The sequence below is a fragment of the Eleutherodactylus coqui genome, chromosome 6 (genome assembly GCF_035609145.1).
Source record: "Eleutherodactylus coqui strain aEleCoq1 chromosome 6, aEleCoq1.hap1, whole genome shotgun sequence".
Taxonomy (NCBI): domain Eukaryota; kingdom Metazoa; phylum Chordata; class Amphibia; order Anura; family Eleutherodactylidae; genus Eleutherodactylus; species Eleutherodactylus coqui.
The window spans coordinates 194,975,422-194,993,730 of record NC_089842.1 but is presented as its reverse complement, the minus strand read 5'-3'; positions in this window follow the sequence as shown (position 1 = coordinate 194,993,730).

Below are 18,309 nucleotides of genomic sequence, written 5' to 3'. Positions count from 1 at the left end.
CTGCTGTCAGACTCCCTACCCCAATCAGCTGCTGGGGCGGGAGCTATGACAGCATTTAAACCTGCTTGTGTCTGCATACCAGTGCCAGTGTTAGTTTGGTCTTCCTGCTACACCAGCGTACTTCTGTTGTGACTCCTGACTTTTGACTCCCTGTTTTTGGACCTGACGTTGCCTTTGCCTGACCCTCTTGTACTGCGTTCCCTCTCGTTGCCGACCCGGATAGTCTGACTCTCCTTGCTGTTCCCCTTCCCTAGTGAGTGTAGGGACCATCGCCCAGTTGTCACCCTGGGGTTTAGCCCAGGGGGGCAAGTAGGTAGGGACAGGGGTTGCGGGTATTTTCAGGGACCTCCAGTTTCCCGGACCCCAAAGTCCTGACAAGTTCAAAGGACTGTTTGATTGCGTTCAGTTCCAGCCCTCTGAGAGAAAGTCAGAGAAATAAAGCTGAGTCCCCTGCAAAGAAAAATGCTGAGAAATAAAGAAGACTCTCAACCTCCTGTTTACGTGTCTAGGATGCGCTATACCCTGAGGAGAAATCATGTGGTGTTGTTGGATAAAGTGGAGTTGCCTGCTTTACATTTTATTCAAGAGGAAGTGGAGGACAAAATGGAGACCCAAGATGGCACCCAAGCTTCTTCTTCTCTTGCCTTCACAGAGCCTGCAAAACTTTCCTGCCACTCAGTTCCCACTGTAGCTGTAGGAGAAGTATGGGGGGGTTCAACGCCACCACAGAGCAACAGTTACAGAATAAAGAGGACCAGGGGAGGAGTCGCCTATACTGGTAAGTGAGCCTTTGGACTTGTCCAAGCAAACCAGCAAGAGCAGCCCTGCGAGTGAGATGACTGCAAAGGTGATCCAGGGTATTCCTGCAGGCTACCTGCCGCCAAGTCCCCGCGGCTACTTGAGTGATGTGCCTGAACTGGTGGGATTGGTGTTGCCATCTTCTCCAGTTTCACCTTCACCAGAGAAAAGACTAAGGAAGTCTTTAAACATTCTTTCAGGATGTGTTGCTTCCTCCTCTGATGTTTCTCTAGCAGGAGAGAGACTCCGGAGTCTGCAGCGATTCTGAGCAGGGGATGGATTCATAGAAATTTGATACCCCCATGGATTCTGATCCTCTGTGACAACCAGGAGGTCAGAGATATCCTGCCCGCGCACCTTCTACCCTTCATCCAAAAATATGGGGAGTAGAGATGAGCGAGCACCAAAATGCTCGGGTGCTCGGGACGAAAATTTCGCGATGCTCGAGGGTTCGTTTCGAGTAACGAACCCCATTGAAGTCAACGGGCGACTCGAGCATTTTTGTATTTCGCTGATGCTCGCTAAGGTTTCCATTTGTGAAAATCTGGGCAATTCAAGAAAGTGATGGGAACGACACAGCAACGGATAGGGCAGGCGAGGGGCTACATGTTGGGCTGCATCTCAAGTTCCCAGGTCCCACTATTAAGCCACAATAGCGGCAAGAGTGGGCCCCCCCCCTCCCAACAATTTTTACTTCTAAAAAGCCCTCATTAGCAATGCATACCTTAGCTAAGCACCACACTACCTCCAACAAAGCACAATCATTGCCTGCATGACACTCCGCTGCCACTTCTCCTGGGTTACATGCTGCCCCCCCCCCCTTCACAACCCAGTGTCCACAGCGCACACCAAATTGTCCCTGCGCAGCCTTCAGCTGCCCTCATGCCACACCACCCTCATGTCTATTTATAAGTGTGTCTGCCATGAGGAGGAACTGCAGGCACTCACTGCAGAGGGTTGGCACGGCTAGGTAGCGACCCTCTTTAGAAGGGGCGGGGCGATAGCCCACAATGCTGTACAGAAGCAATGAGAAATCCAATCCTGTGCCACCTCCATCAGGAGCTGCACACGTGGGCATAGCAATGGGGAACCTATGTGCCACACACTATTCATTCTGTCAAGGTGTCTGCATGCCCCAGTCAGACCGCGTTTTTTTATAAATAGTCACAGGAAGGTACAACTCCGCAATGGGAATTCTGTGTACACCCACAGCATGGGTGGCTCCCTGGAACCCACCGGCTGTACATAAATGTATCCCATTGCAGTGCCCTGGACAGCAGAGCTAACGTCAGATTAAATGCAGGTGGGCTTCGGCCCACACTGCATGTCCCAACCTGACCGGGGTTTTTAATTCATAGACACAGGCAGGTACAACTCCCTATTGTGAAGTCCCTGTGGACCGACAGCATGGGTGGGTGCCAGGAAGCCACCGGCGGTACATAAATATATCCCATTGCAGTGCCCAGCACAGCTAAGGTAATGTCATGTTTAATGCAGGTGGGCTTCGGCCCACAATGCATGCCCCAGTCAGACTGGGGTTCCTTAGAAGTGGACACATGCAGTTACAACTCCGTGTGGAGCGACAGCATGGGTGGCTCCCTGGAACCCACCGGCGGTACATAAATATATCCCATTGCAGTGCCCAGCACAGCTGAGGTAATGTCATGTTTAATGCAGGTGGGCTTCGGCCCACACTGCATGCCCCAGTCAGACTGGGGTTCTTTAGAAGTGGACACATGCAGTTACAACTCCATGTGGAGCGACAGCATGGGTGGCTCCTTGGAACCCACCGGCGGTACATAAATGTATCCCATTGCAGTGCCCTGGACAGCAGAGCTAACGTCAGATTAAATGCAGGTGGGCTTCGGCCCACACTGCATGTCCCAACCTGACCGAGGTTTTTAATTCATAGACACAGGCAGGTACAACTCCCTATTGTGAAGTCCCTGTGGACCGACAGCATGGGTGGGTGCCAGGAAGCCACCGGCGGTACATAAATATATCCCATTGCAGTGCCCAGCACAGCTAAGGTAATGTCATGTTTAATGCAGGTGGGCTTCGGCCCACACTGCATGCCCCAGTCAGACTGGGGTTCCTTAGAAGTGGACACATGCAGTTACAACTCCGTGTGGAGCGACAGCATGGGTGGCTCCCTGGAACCCACCGGCGGTACATAAATATATCCCATTGCAGTGCCCAGCACAGCTGAGGTAATGTCATGTTTAATGCAGGTGGGCTTCGGCCCACACTGCATGCCCCAGTCAGACTGGGGTTCTTTAGAAGTGGACACATGCAGTTACAACTCCATGTGGAGCGACAGCATGGGTGGCTCCTTGGAACCCACCGGCGGTACATAAATATATCCCATTGCAGTGCCCAGCACAGCTGAGGTAATGTCATGTTTAATGCAGGTGGGCTTCGGCCCACACTGCATGCCCCAGTCAGACTGGGGTTCTTTAGAAGTGGACACATGCAGTTACAACTCCGTGTGGACCGACAGCATGGGTGGGTGCCAGGAAGCCACCGGTGGTACATAAATATATCCCATTGCAGTGCCCAGCACAGTTGAGGTAATGTCATGTTTAATGCAGGTGGGCTTCGGCCCACACTGCATGCCCCAGTCAGACTGGGGTTCTTTAGTAGTGGACACATGCAGTTACAACTCCTTGTGGACCGACACCATGGGTGGGTGCCAGGAAGCCACCGGTGGTACATAAATATATCCCATTGCAGTGCCCAGCACAGTTGAGGTAATGTCATGTTTAATGCAGGTGGGCTTCGGCCCACACTGCATGCCCCAGTCAGACTGGGGTTCTTTAGAAGTGGACACATGCAGTTACAACTCCGTGTGGTCCGACAGCATGGGTGGCTCCCTGGAACCCACCGGCGGTACATAAATATATCCCATTGCAGTGCCCAGCACAGCTGAGGTAATGTCATGTTTAATGCAGGTGGGCTTCGGCCCACACTGCATGCCCCAGTCAGACTGGGGTTCTTTAGAAGTGGACACATGCAGTTACAACTCCGTGTGGACCGACAGCATGGGTGGCTCCCTGGAACCCACCGGCGGTACATAAATATATCCCATTGCAGTGCCCTGCACAGCTGAGGTAACGTCAGATAAAATACAGGTGGGCTTTGGCCCACACTGCATGCCCCAGTCAGACCGGGGTTTTTAATACAAAGACACAGGCAGGTACAACTCCCTAATGTAAAGTCCGTGTGGACCGATACCATGGGTGGCTCCCTGGAACCCACTGGCGGTACAAAAATATATCCCATTGCAGAGCCCTGGACAGCAGAGCTAACGTCTGATTAAATACAGGTGGGCTTCGGCCCAAACTGCATGCCCCAGTCAGACTCGAGTTTTTTATAAGTAAACACAGGCAGGTACATCTCCCTAATGGGAAGTCCATGTGGACCGAAAGCATGGGTGGGTGCCAGGAAGCCACCGGCGGTACATAAATATATCCCATTGCAGTGCCCAGCACAGCTGATGTAACGTCAGCTTTAATGCAGGTGTGCAAAAAATTAATTGGATTACACTGTAGGTGAGGGCCCCAAAAAATTGGTGTACCAACAGTACTAATGTACGTCAGAAAAATTGCCCATGCCCAACCAAGAGGGCAGGTGAAACCCATTAATCGCTTTGGTTAATGTGGCTTAATTTGTAACTAGGCCTGGAGGCAGCCCAGTTAAAATAAAAATTGGTTCAGGTGCAAGTTTCAACGCTTTAATGAGCATTGAAACGTATAAAAATTGTTTACAAAAATTATATGACTGAGCCTTGTGGGCCTAAGAAAAATTGCCCGTTCGGCGTGATTACGTCAGGTTTCAGGAGGAGGAGCAGGAGGAGGAGGATGAATATTATACACAGATTGATGAAGCTAAAAGGTCCACGTTTTTGATGGTGATAGAGAACAATGCTTCCATCCGCGGGTGGAGACAGAGGTTGCGTAGGAGGAGGAGGGTGGTTTAGTGGAGGAAGCATACACCGCCGCAGATACCACCACCGAGCTGGGGCCCGCAATTCTTGGGGTGGGTAGGACGTGAGCGGTCCCAGGCTCTGACTCTGTCCCAGCCTCCACTAAATTCACCCAATGTGCCGTCAGGGAGATATAGTGGCCGTGCCCGCCTGTGCTTGTCCACGTGTCCGTTGTTAAGTGGACCTTCACAGTAACCGCGTTGGTGAGGGCGCGTACAATGTTGCGGGAGACGTGGTCGTGCAGGGCTGGGACGGCACATCGGGAAAAGTAGTGGCGACTGGGAACTGAGTAGCGCGGGGCCGCTGCCACCATCATACCTTTTGAAAGCCCCCGTTTCCACAACCCTATACGGCAGCATCTCCAGGCTGATAAATTTGGCTATGTGCACGTTTAACGCTCGAGCGTGCGGGTGCGTGGCGGCGTACTTGCGCTTGCGCTCCAACACTTGCGCTAGCGACGGCTGGACGGTGCGCTGAGAGACATTGGTGGATGGGGCCGAGGACAGCGGAGGTGAGGGTGTGGGTGCAGGCCAGGACACGGTAGTGCCTGTGTCCTGAGAGGGGGGTTGGATCTCAGTGGCAGGTTGGGGCACAGGGGGAGAGGCAGCGGTGCAAGCCGGAGGCGGTGAACGGCCTTCGGCCCACCTTGTGGGGTGCTTGGCCATCATATGTCTGCGCATGCTGGTGGTGGTGACGCTGGTAGTGGTGGCTCCCCAGCTGATCTTGGCGCGACAAAGGTTGCACACCACTGTTCGTCGGTCGTCTGCGCTCTCAGTGAAAAACTGCGAGACCTTTGAGCACCTCGGCCTCTGCAGGGTGGCATGGCGCGAGGGCGCGCTTTGGGAAACAGTTGGTGGATTATTCGGTCTGGCCCTGCCTCTACCCCTGGCCACCGCACTGCCTCTTCCAACCTGCCCTGCTGCTGCACTTGCCTCCCCCTCTGAAGACCTGTCCTCAGTAGGCGTAGTAAACCAGGTGGGGTCAGTCACCTCATCGTCCTGCTGCTCTTCCTCTGAATCCTCTGTGCGCTCCTCCCTCGGACTTACTCCAATTACTACTACCTGAGTGATAGACAACTGTGTCTCATCGTCATCGTCCTCCTCACCCACTGAAAGCTCTTGAGACAGTTGCCGGAAGTCCCCAGCCTCATCCCCCGGACCCCGGGAACTTTCCAAAGGTTGGGCATCGGTCACGACAAACCCCTCCGGTGGGAGAGGAACCATTGCTGGCCATTCTGGGCAGGGGCCCGGGAACAGTTCCTGGGAGTCTGCCTGCTCCTCAGAATGTGTCATTGTAATGGAGTGAGGAGGCTGGGAGGAAGGAGGAGCAGCAGCCAGAGGATTCAGAGTTGCAGCAGTAGACGGCGCAGAATTCTGGGTGATCGATAGATTGCTGGATGCACTTTCTGCCATCCACGACAGGACCTGCTCACACTGTTCATTTTCTAATAAAGGTCTACCACGTGGACCCATTAATTGTGAGATGAATGTGGGGACGCCAGAAACGTGCCACTCTCCTAATCCCGCAGCAGTCGGCGGCGATACACCTGGATCAGGAGCTTGGCCTGTGCCCACACCCTGACTTCGGCCTCCGCGTCCTCGCCCGCGTCCACGTCCTCTAGGCCTACCCCTACCCCTCAGCATGCTGTATTACCAGTAGTGCAGAAACAGAACGCTATAATTAAATGTGCTGCTTATTGGCCTGTGGTTGGAGGCTGACTTCCCTTACGGAATGCACAGCAGAGCCAGGAAACAATTTTGCGCACGCCTGTAGTGAGACGTAGGTGCGTATGACTGAGCTAGTGGAATTCACAGCGCAGAAGCAGTCAAGTGGCCAAAGGCCAGTAGTAGGCCTTAAGTATTTTGCTTCTATTTTTTTTTAAATGCTGAGCTGATACAGCAGACAGATACTGTAGGCAGCGTATAATATTATGTATACTGTTTCCCTCTGGCGGGATGAAGGCGGTGATGTAACCGAGACAGCAGAGCCAGGAAACAATTTTGCGCAAGCCTGCTGTAACACTTAGCTGCGTATTAATTAGGACTACTACCCCCAGCAGACAGATACTGTAGGCAGCGTATAATATTATGTATACGGTTTCCCTCTGGCGGGATGACGGCGGTGATGTAACGGAGACAGCAGAGCCAGGAAACAATTTTGCGCAAGCCTGCTGTAACGCTTAGCTGCGTATTAATTAGGACTACTACCCCCAGCAGACAGATACTGTAGGCAGCGTATAATATTATGTATACGGTTTCCCTCTGGCGGGATGACGGCGGTGATGTAACGGAGACAGCAGAGCCAGGAAACAATTTTGCGCAAGCCTGCTGTAATGCTTAGCTGCGTATTAACTAGGACTACTACCCCCAGCAGACAGATACTGTAGGCAGCGTATAATATTATGTATACGGTTTCCCTCTGGCGGGATGACGGCGGTGATGTAACGGAGACAGCAGAGCTAGGAAACAATTTTGCGCAAGCCTGCTGTAACGCTTAGCTGCGTATTAATTAGGACTACTACCCCCAGCAGACAGATACTGTAGGCAGCGTATAATATTATGTATACTGTTTCCCTCTGGCGGGATGACGGCGGTGATGTAACAGAGACAGCAGAGCCAGGAAACAATTTTGCGCAAGCCTGCTGTAACGCTTAGCTGTGTATTAATTAGGACTACTACCCCCAGCAGACACGCAGTAAACTGAAGACGGTCACAGGCAGCCCAAATATAGTATTTTTCCCCAATTTTTTTGAAAAAGCCCACTGCCTATATAGCCTGTATATCTCTTTCCCTGCCTCACCAGTACTGGCCCTATACTCTGTACAATGACTGCAGACTGAGGACGCAATGCTCTGCACGCCCGATATACAAAAAAAAAAATTGTGCAACACTGCTAAAAGCAGCCTCAACAGTACTGCACACGGTCAGATGTGGCCCTAAGAAGGACCGTTGGGGTTTTTGAAGCCTAAAATCACTCCTAACGCTCTCCCTATAGCAGCTCCGGCATCAGCAGCACTTTCCCTGATCTCTGTCAGAATGCATCTGTGGCGAGCCGCGGGAGGGGCCAATTTATATACTCGGGTGACACCTGATCTCGCCAGCCACTCACTGCAGGGGGGTGGTATAGGGCTTGAACGTCGCAGGGGGAAGTTGTAATGCCTTCCCTATCTTTCTATTGGCCAGAAAAGCGCGCTAACGTCTCAGAGATGAAAGTGAAAGTAACTCGAACATCGCGTGGTGCTCGCCTCTAGTAATGAGCATCTCGAACACGCTAATACTCGAATGAGTATCAAGCTCGGACGAGTACGTTCGCTCATCTCTAATGGGAAGTCAAATTTTTCCTTCATCTTTGTGGATTAGTGGTGGGAACGCCCAAGTGTTGTCCTTGCTACTGTGCCCTGGGAGAGACTTGTGCATTCCCTATGGATTGCTTCTCAGACAATGCCTGTTCTAGAATGCTTAGTATACTAGAGACCTGCTCAAAAGGAGACTCTTTACCCTGTGAATTCTTCTATACCACGGCGGCAGTCCCCAGACTGTTCTGAGCTGTTTGAGGACAACCCTTCAGAGGACCGTGACGTAAGTACTTACGTACGTGCCAGCCCTTTACAGCATTCCTCGCGCCACGCCGTCTGTTTTTTCCACAGAATCAGAGTAGGAGGAACCAACTGGCCCACCTATTGCTAAGAAAGTGACGTGTTGTTAAGAGACTCCAGTTACTTTGGACTCTACTTTCAAAGACTTTATTTTGTTTTGTCTAAGAATGTATCTTGTTGTATGTCATGTGACTATGTTACGGTATATATATGTGGTTGTAATTAAGTCAGTCGGGGGCTAGGGGCTTGAAACTTGTTTTGCAAGAGCCTGCAAGTAAGAGGTCTGCAAGTGAGTGAGCCACACAGACACTGTCTGGTCTGCTTGGTAAAGAATGTAAGAAGCCAAGTGACATCCATCAGCCTGGCCTGGGACTGTTTTACCCAGGATGTACTGGTGTCATTACTAGAACACAGAGAGAGAGAAAGCAGGAAAGCACCTGAAGTGTGAGCGGTGACCGGTAGAGAGTAAGAGAAGAAGAGAGTTGCTGGGAGCAGGATCACACAGATAACTGGGACTGTGGATTGTCTGGATTTCCCTGAGTCTCCCTGTAACACGACCTTCAAAGAGTGTAATTTACTTTGTTGTACTGTTACCTTGTTGGAAGTTGAAGTAATCGAATATTACCGATCATTCCCAGTTATGTTCAGAAAGTAATCCCTGTGTGTGGACTACGTTATTGCAACCTCAAGATTCACCGCAGATGATGGAACCGCTAGTTACCCTTTCCTTGTAACCTTCCCCAGCAGTAACTTGGAGGTACCAGAGGTACTCTCAGGGGAGGAGATGGTAGAGTGACCGTGACAAAAATCCTTATGTACCCCACCATCTCCTTGGCTGTGGGCCCTCTGCTTGGAACTGCCATCAGAGTTTACTACAATCCTGGCTGTCAATGTTAAAGGAAGCAGCAATTAGCCAGTGAAGCTCCCTCCAGTGCCCCATTGACCCCCTGCGACATGATTGACAAGGTCTAATAAATTCACATGGAATTAGGACTGCCATTTAGTGCAATATATTGTACAAATGGTTAAACATCTGTACAAGTCTGTACATCTGTACAAGTCCAAGTCACCTATGGGGACTAGAGGAAAACGTACAAGTAAGCTCAATAAAATTTTCAAAAAGACAAAAAAAAAAATAAATTTTTAAAACATTATCCCCCATATTTCATATATAAACAAAAAATGTAAAAAACATAATTGGTATCGCCAAGTCTGTGAAAGTCTGAACTAGTAAAATATTGCATTTTATACTGCACAGTGAAAGTCATAAAGAAAATAAATATATAATGCAAGAATTTTGTTAGGGGATGGGCACCCCATCTCCTAAAAATTTTTTAAAAGTGATAAAAAGGGTTATGTACATCCAAATGAATCCAATTAAAACTACAGGTCACCCTGCAAAAAATTAGCCCTGACACAGCTCCATTGACATTTTTCAAAGTTATGAATCTGAAAATATGGTAAAGACCCATTTACACGGAGCGATAGTCGCTCAAAGATCATTCAAAACGACAGTTTGAGTGACATCTTTGAGCGATCATTTTGTATAAACTATTTAGTAGCTACTCAGCTACTTAATAACTATTTAGTGTGCAAATGAAGCCTTTAGCTGAAAGCAATTAATAGCCCAAGGGTTCTTATCTGCTTTCGGTTCCTTTGTTCTCTGATGGGAAACAATGCTATCAGCACTACCCGAGAACTCCTGATAAGGCTGAATGATCATTTTTAGGTTGGCCTGAATTTAACGATCAGCTAGCAGTGCACAAAAAGTGCACAATGGCTGCGCGTTTAGATGCAACGATGATCGCTCAAACATTCGCTTTTTTAGCAATTTTTGAGTGATCATCGCTCCGTGTAAATGGACCTTAACAAAAACTTTTTTTGTAAAAAAAAAAAAGGGTTTTTTTCTTTTTTTTACATAAATTCTTTATTTATAAATTTTGGTGTGGATACAGAAAGAAAAAAGGGAAATTTGCTTATCCGGATGGACACCCGAGAAAGCATGTAGGAAAAGGAAAGCAAGAAACAGTTTCTCTACGAACATGCAGAGCATTATTAGAATAACAAATTAAAAGTGGACAATTCTTTTTAATTATCCAATGGCAACTAAATGGCACGCAATATTTAAATTGTAATAGATAGTATATCTATGCTGTATGTAGTCAGGTAGCAAAAATCACTTATTTTTTTTCTCTTTTCCTTTTTCTCTTCATTCCCCCCTTCTTCCCCTCCCCATTCTCCTTACAAGTGGGAGAGTGGTTTGTCATTAGAAGTAGAATTGAGCAAACATACTCTGCCGAGCTTGATGCTCGTTCGAGCATTAGCGTACTCCCCGCTGTGACGTGCCTATTTTGGCCCCTCCCCACCGCGACACAGCGCGCGTCATTGGCAAATTTTTTGGCTGGTTGGCGAGAGAGCGAGAGTTACTCGAGTAGAGCTCTCGAATTTTACGAAAAGCTGCTCATGGTGCTCATTGTTTTTATAAGTCATAAAAGTTATATAAATTGGCTATTGCTACATTTGTATTGACTCACAGAATAAATCAACATGTCATTTTTTTATGTCTTTTGACTGCCATATAAGCAATTGGCGCAATTGTAGGTTTATTTCACCCCACTTTGAAATTTTCTAAAACTTTTTAATTCTTTATATGATACATTAAATGGTACTAGAGATGAGCGAACGTACTCGTTTTGAGTACTTACGCACCTGAGTACCGCCATTTTCGAGTACTTCAGTACTCGGGTGAAAAGATTTGGGGGGCGCCGGGGGGCGGGGAGAGGCGTGGCGGTGCGGGGGGTAGCAGCGGGGAACAGGGGGGAGCCCTCTCTCTCTCCCTCTCCCCCCCACTCCCCACTGCTACCCCCCGTGCCGCCACGGCGCCCCCCGAATTTTTTCGCCCGAGTACGGAAGTACTCGGAAATCGCGGTATTCGGGCGAAAAAGGGGCGTGGCCGACCACGTTCGCTCATCTCTAAATGGTACCATTAAAAATACAGCTTGTTCCGAATAAACCAAGCCTTAAAATGGCTATGTTGAAAAAAGTTATGGCTCTTGAAAAGCAGAGGTGAAAAAGCTAAATGTGAAAAGAACTGCTGGCCATTAACCCCTTCATGACCAAGGACGTAAGGGTACGTCCTGGAGCATCGGGGTATGTATGAAGAGAGGTCGCGGGGCGACCTTTCTTCATACATACCTGGCGTCAGCTGTCTATTACAGCTGACACCCGCGGGCAATAGCTGCAATTGGCCATGTGGCCGATCGCGACAATTAACCCTTTAAATGCCGCTGTCACTTTTGACAGAGGCATTTAAATCCCGCGGGTCCCGTACGCCCCCCCCCCCCGCGCGGTGAGAACAGGGCAGCCGTGCAGGTGTCATGGCAGCCGGGGGCCTTTCGAAGGCCTCGGGGCTGACTTGGGAGACTGCCTATCAAGCCATCCCCGTGGGGTGGCTTGATAGGCTGCCTGTCAGAATGCAGTATGATGCAATGCTATAGCATTACGTCATACTGCAGGAGCAATCAAAGCATTGCATGTTTTAGTCCCCCAGGGGCGCTTAAAAGAAAAGTAAAAAAAGATCAATAAAGTTTAATGAATTAAAAAAAATAATAATAAGTTTACATCACCCCCCTTTTGCCACATCTATAATTAAAAAATCTAAATCACAAAATAAAAATACATATTTGGTATCGCCGCGTCCGTAAAAGTCTGATCTATCAAAGTAGCACATTATTTACTCCACATGGCGAACGTCATCTGAAAAAAAAAATAAAGAACACCAGAAATGCACTTTTTTAGTTACCCTGTCTCCCAGAAAAAAAGGCAATAAAAAAACGCAAATAAAAGTGATCAAAAAGTTGCATGTATTCCAAATTAGAAAATAATTGAAAAAAATTAAATGCCTTTGAAAAAAAAAAGAGTAGTACAGTATGTAAAACTATACACATTTGGTATCGTAGCAATCGTACTGACCCATAGAATAAAGATATCATGTCATTTTTGTTGCAGTTTGTGTGCTGTAGAAACAAGACGCACTGAAAAATGGCGGAACGTTGTTTTTTTTCATTTTACTCTACTTAGAATTTTTTTTACAGTTTTTGGTACATTATATGGTACAGTAAATGGCACCATTTAAAAATCCAACTTGTCTCGCAAAAAACAAGCCCTCATACAGCGACGTTGATGGATAAATAAAGGAGTTATGATTTCTTTTTACGGGGGGAGGAAAAAACGAAAATGGAAAAAGAAAAGGGGGCTACGTCATTAAGGGGTTAAAGAGTTTAAAAAACTCTTTAAACTGTTTTACAATTTAAACAAGCACATGTTATGGATTTTGTAACCATAACGCCTACTTTAGACCCAATGTCCACGGAGGGATTTTTGCTGCAGAATTCGTGGCCAAACACCCGCCGCAAATTCCGTAGCAATGTCCGTCCATAGCATGCAATGTTAAGTGATTCTTCCCTGCACACGAGTGGAAATCACTTGCGATTTTCACTCGCGGAGGAAGAATTGCAGTCAATGGAAGCCGTCCAATCTGTGACGATTCCAAAATGTCAATCATGCCCTGCACTACGCATGCGCGCTGGCTGAGACACTCATGGCGGATCTGGACAGGCGAGCATGGGTCTCTGGCTGGGCACAGGGTCTGATTCCGCTGCGAGATATCGCAGTCAGAATCCAACCCGGCTGTGGGCATTCAGTCTAAGGCCTCGGTCAGACGGGCGTTTTTTCACGCGATTTGCGCATGCGATCTGCGCATAAATAGAACCATTGCTTGGCAATGGCATCGGACACATGGCCGCTTTTTATGCGGATGTCCGATAAATTATAGGACACGAGGAATCGCAGATCGCGCCTATCTGCGATCTGCGATTCCTTGTGTTCTATTATATGCGCTCAATGGGGCCGGCGGCAGCAGCGCCGACCCCATTGAGAACACCTACTACAGAAATCATTCTCCTCTGCCACAGCTGTAACAGCTGTGGCAGAGAAGAATGATGTTCGCCCATTGAATTCAATGGAGCCGGCAATACAGCCAGCTCCATTGAAAGCAATGGGCTGCGGGCGATCGCGGGATGAATTTTCGGGAAGGGCTTAAAAATATAAGCCCTTCCCTGAAAATCATCCAAAAATGTGTAAAAAAATAAATAAATAAATAAAAAATAAAAATATATACTCACCTTGTCCGTGCAGCCGGAGTTCAGTCGCAGCCGGCCGGCAGTTCTCCTGGACTGCTCTTGGTAGTATTCAGCAGCCGGGGATTTAAAATCTCCGCCTGCTGAATGGGCTGCCTGTGATTGGTCACAGCCTTCACCAATCAGAGGCAGCTCTCACTCACCCATTCATGAATGGGTGAGTGAGTGCTGCCTCTTATTGGCTCAGCGCAGGGACCAATCAGGGGCAGCTCTCAGCTGTCATTCAATAGCTGAGAGCTGCCCCTGATTGGACCTTGCGCTAAGCCAATTAGAGGCAGCACTCACTCACCCATTCATGAATTCATGAATGGGTGAGTGAGAGCTGCCTCTGATTGGTGAGGGCTGTGACCAATCAGAGGCAGCCCATTCAGCAGGCGGGGATTTTAAATCTCCGGCTGCTGAATACTACCCAGAGCACTGCCGGCCAGCCGCAGCTGAACTCTGGCTGCACGGACAAGGTGAGTATATATATTTTTTTTTATTTTTACACATTTTTTGGATGATTTTCAGGGAAGGGCTTATATTTTTAAGCCCTTCCCGAAAATTCATCCCGCTCTCACCGCCAGCCCATTGCTTTCAATAGAGCCGGTTGTATTGCCGGCTCCATTGAATTGCAATGGGTTGGACAGCGCTCCTGTGATCCGGGCCTTTTCCCTGAAAACGCTGCTAGCTGCAGATTTTTCGGGCGAATTTTCGGACCGGTCACGCGATTTGCGGATGCGCATCCGACATGCGATCCACAAATCGCGGCAAAAAACGGTCGTCTGACCGAGGCCTAAAACTAATACATTATTTTTCTTGCATGCTGTACACTGGAAAAAAAATACAACTGAAAAAAATCATGGCAGTTTTTCATTTATGCCACCCCTGTAAATAGAATTTAAAAAATTGTCACAATGTCAAAGGAACCCCAAAATGGTAGAAATACAAACTATAGCTTGTCCTGCAAAAAAGTACGTCCTCACAAAGCTATACTGAAGGAAATAGTTATGGCTCTAGGAATATGGCATTACAAAAACAAATCATTTGGGTGCAAAAATAGAAAAACATGGGGAAAAAAGCTATATAAATTTGGTATTGCTGTAATCATATCGGCCTGCAAACATTAAAGGGAATCTGTCACCTACTTTTAGCCCTATGATGTAAGCTTAGGGGCTAAAAGTAGGTGACCCGCTGAGTCCGGGGATGTGTTATACCTACATTCTCCATAGTTCCCCCCCATGTTGGTGTTGGAAGCCTCCACTGAATAGATTGAGTGCAGCTGCTAAGTAGTCCATCCGTTCTCATTTTAAAACTGTGGGCTACTTAGTAGTGTGGCTCAATGAGATTTTGAAAATCTTATCCACAAGCTCTGGAAATACCCCGCACAAAACCCATGCGAAAATTGACTTGTGGTGCGAAACTCAATTCCGCAACAAGTCAATTTTATCGCCCTCTCCATTGCGGAATTCACCTCCTCTCAATGAGTGTGTGAATTCTGCACAGGAAATCCGCTTCAAAACTCGCACCAAGTGGTGCAGGTTTGGAGGCAGGCTTTCCACGGCTAATCTGCAGCAGAATGTCAGCTGTGGACATTCTGCAGGAAATCAGCTCCATGTGGACCCAACCTAAGGGTTAAAAGTTGGTGCCAGAGTCTGTTTAAATATGCAATTTTTTCAATACACTATATGTACAAAATATCGGCATTAAAAAATATAACTCCTCCCACAGAAACAAGCCCCCATAGGGGATCTCAGGAAGCAGTGATGCAAAAAACAAAAAAATTCAGGTGCCTCAAGGGGTTTATTCTTGCCTGTAAGCTGACTAGTAAGAACAAAATGACTGTATTGCATGTCAGGTTATTAAAGTATCATCAGGGACACTAAGTATGCGGTGATGGGCAGTCTGGCATTTTCTTTCGAAAATCTTCTATTTGTAACAGTGGAGTCACAGAGGAAAAACCATTGACTTCACAACATATCTCATTTCTGCAGTATCAGCTTTATGAGTTGCATCAGATCTCACTAGAATACTCTCTAAAGATGTTGGGCACACTTGACCCTCTGTAGTGTTGCAAGGACATTCTTGAATTTCTAACAGCTGCAATGGATTGCCGGGTTAACAATAAACAATGGGGTTTGATATCAGTCATTATACGATAAGTATACACTATAAATAATATGCAATTACTTTATAAAATGTTGCTTAAAAATGTGTGCTATTGTTCTATATGCACTGCTAATAGCATAGACTGAATGGCTAAGCAGTGGCTAAAATACTGATGACATATGGTTGTAATATAATTTGTGACACATCCGTATTAAAGATCTGTATTATGGGTATGTTACAATACGCTTGTGTGAAAGTGGCCTAAGTGTAGTTACACACAGTGTTATTTTGGAAAAACACCACTCCAGTTTGTAACGCAATGTTTTAAACCAAAGCCAGAAGTGCTTCCTTCAGAAAGGAGAAGTATACGGGTGGTTTTAAATTTGTGTTGGAACCTCCGGATGGAGGTTCAGTCGCAGATCTGGCACAAATAACTGGAAAAACCAGGCAGTTGAATAGAAGACGAACTGACCCCATTATAGTTAACGTGGTCAGTTCAACACTGTTCGGCTCCATCCTAAGACCGAGCCGTTCGGCCATGGGGATTCCCCTTTCCTACTTCCCGAATGGAGCAGGAGACTAGAATCCCCGAAACAGATGTGAAAGTCTGTCCCTTTTATATTTTCCATTCTTCTGCATTTATTGTATTCTATTCATTCATTTGTATCCATTTCTTTGTGTACTGACTTTGGCTGCCTGCAGACGGGCGGAAATTCCGTGGCGGAATTTCCCGCAGAATTTCCGCCCCTGGAAGCTGCCATAGGATTGCATTAACAAACGCAATCCTATGCAGACAGCCACGATTTGGCCGCGCGAAATCTCGCGCGGCAAACAAGTCGCGGCATGCTCTAATTCTGTGCGGGGCTCACAGAGCCCCGCACAGAAACGTCACTCACCGGCCGCCGGTTCCACTATGCGCATGCCGGGGCCACAGGAGCAGGTGAGTGTCACACTGCTCTCTGCAGACGCTCGGGTCGGGTCCCGCTGCGAGAATTCTCGCAGCCGGATCCGACCCGGCCGCCTGCAGGCGGCCTTAGGCTCCAAAATCTAAGTGAAAAACTACCACAAAAACTGTAGTGATTCACAGTAAAAAAAAAAACAACAAAACTGCAATTTGAAATCCTCTCTTCTAAGGCACCTTTACCTCCAATTCAGGATCAATGGAGGTCTAAGAGTTTGGATCCTCACCAATCAGAATGTTACGGCATAACATTAGTAGATTGGATATGGCTTACTCCATCTTCCATACCTGAAACTGTTGACTCAGTAATGCAGCTGAAGTATTTTTACTATTGCCAGTGCTGTGTGGTTATCTTTCTTCACTTTATAGTTTTTCTGAGTATGGCTGGCTGAGATTTGTGTGCAGTGTGCGACCATATTGCTTTTTGGCCAGAGTCAAATTCAAACTTCTGTCCTGACATGTCTTATACTGCTTTTCTATTATTTTTTTTGCTAGCCTGATTAACCCCTTAAGGACCAGGCTGTTTTGTACCTTAAGGACCAGACACTTTTTAGGAATTTTACCCATGTGATGGTTTAACTGCCCTATTTTTTTTCCTTCAGCTACCAAAATTATTTTTGCTGCGTTTTTTTCATGTGATATATAGGGCTATTTTTGAATATCTTTTTCACTGACTTTTTTTTTCAGTTTTTTTTTTTGTTGTTAAAAAAAAAAAAGATTATTTTTAACAATTATAGCTATTTTTTTTAATTAGCGTATTTACACTAAAATAAAGTAAAGGAATAGGTTCCTCATTTTCTTTAGGACGTTTTGATATATAATATGTATGGCTTTGGGTTATTTTCTTTTTTATGTATATATTTTATTCTGTAATTTTGTTTTACTTATTTATGTAGTTATTTTTTTACCATCTATGTCCCAAATGATGTCATATAAGACCTCTGGGGACATTCACATGTTTTTCTTTTTTTCTTAATTTGACACTTTCCCACTGTAGCTGGGGCATCCATAGGAGCCCCAGTCACAGGAAAAAACATCCCCTGTAGTGGGAGTAGTCACTGGCAGAGCTCATCAGGGTCTGATAGGACCCTGTAGCTCTGCTGCACCAGGAAATCCCAGCGGTCACTTGACTGCCAGCTCGTGTATCAGAAGTTATACTTCCACTTTCACTATACAGTACATTGTGCTCATTGAGCTCTGTCTACTCGGGAAAGGAGAAGGGAGAAAGGGTTAAAACCTTCTCCTCCGGTTTATCAGTTGTGACTAAGAGCTGACAACCCAACGTGCTTTTGATTGATTGCATAAGCAGGGGCTTTAACCCCCCATTTTCCCACTCCCCGTTGTATTTTTGCTATCAGCTGGGATTAGCTGGGAAGCCCAGGACCGAGCACGGTAAATTTACAGTGCTTGGTCCTTAGTGGGTTAAGCAACTGCTGTGTATCATAACCCATGGTCCCCAAAAGCTTTACAACATTTTCAAGATCTCATCTACTTATACACATTAGATATATATCAGTCAAACCTAATGATTTTAGTGGGTCCAGATAACTATCTAATATGTAAGGGGCCTCTGAACTCTTCCCTAAAGGCAGATGTTGAGGGAGATAAGCATGGACAGGTAGATTTCAACTGACCTATTATTTTGTTCTTGAGAAGATAAGTTGACTTTAGATGTGTCTGACAG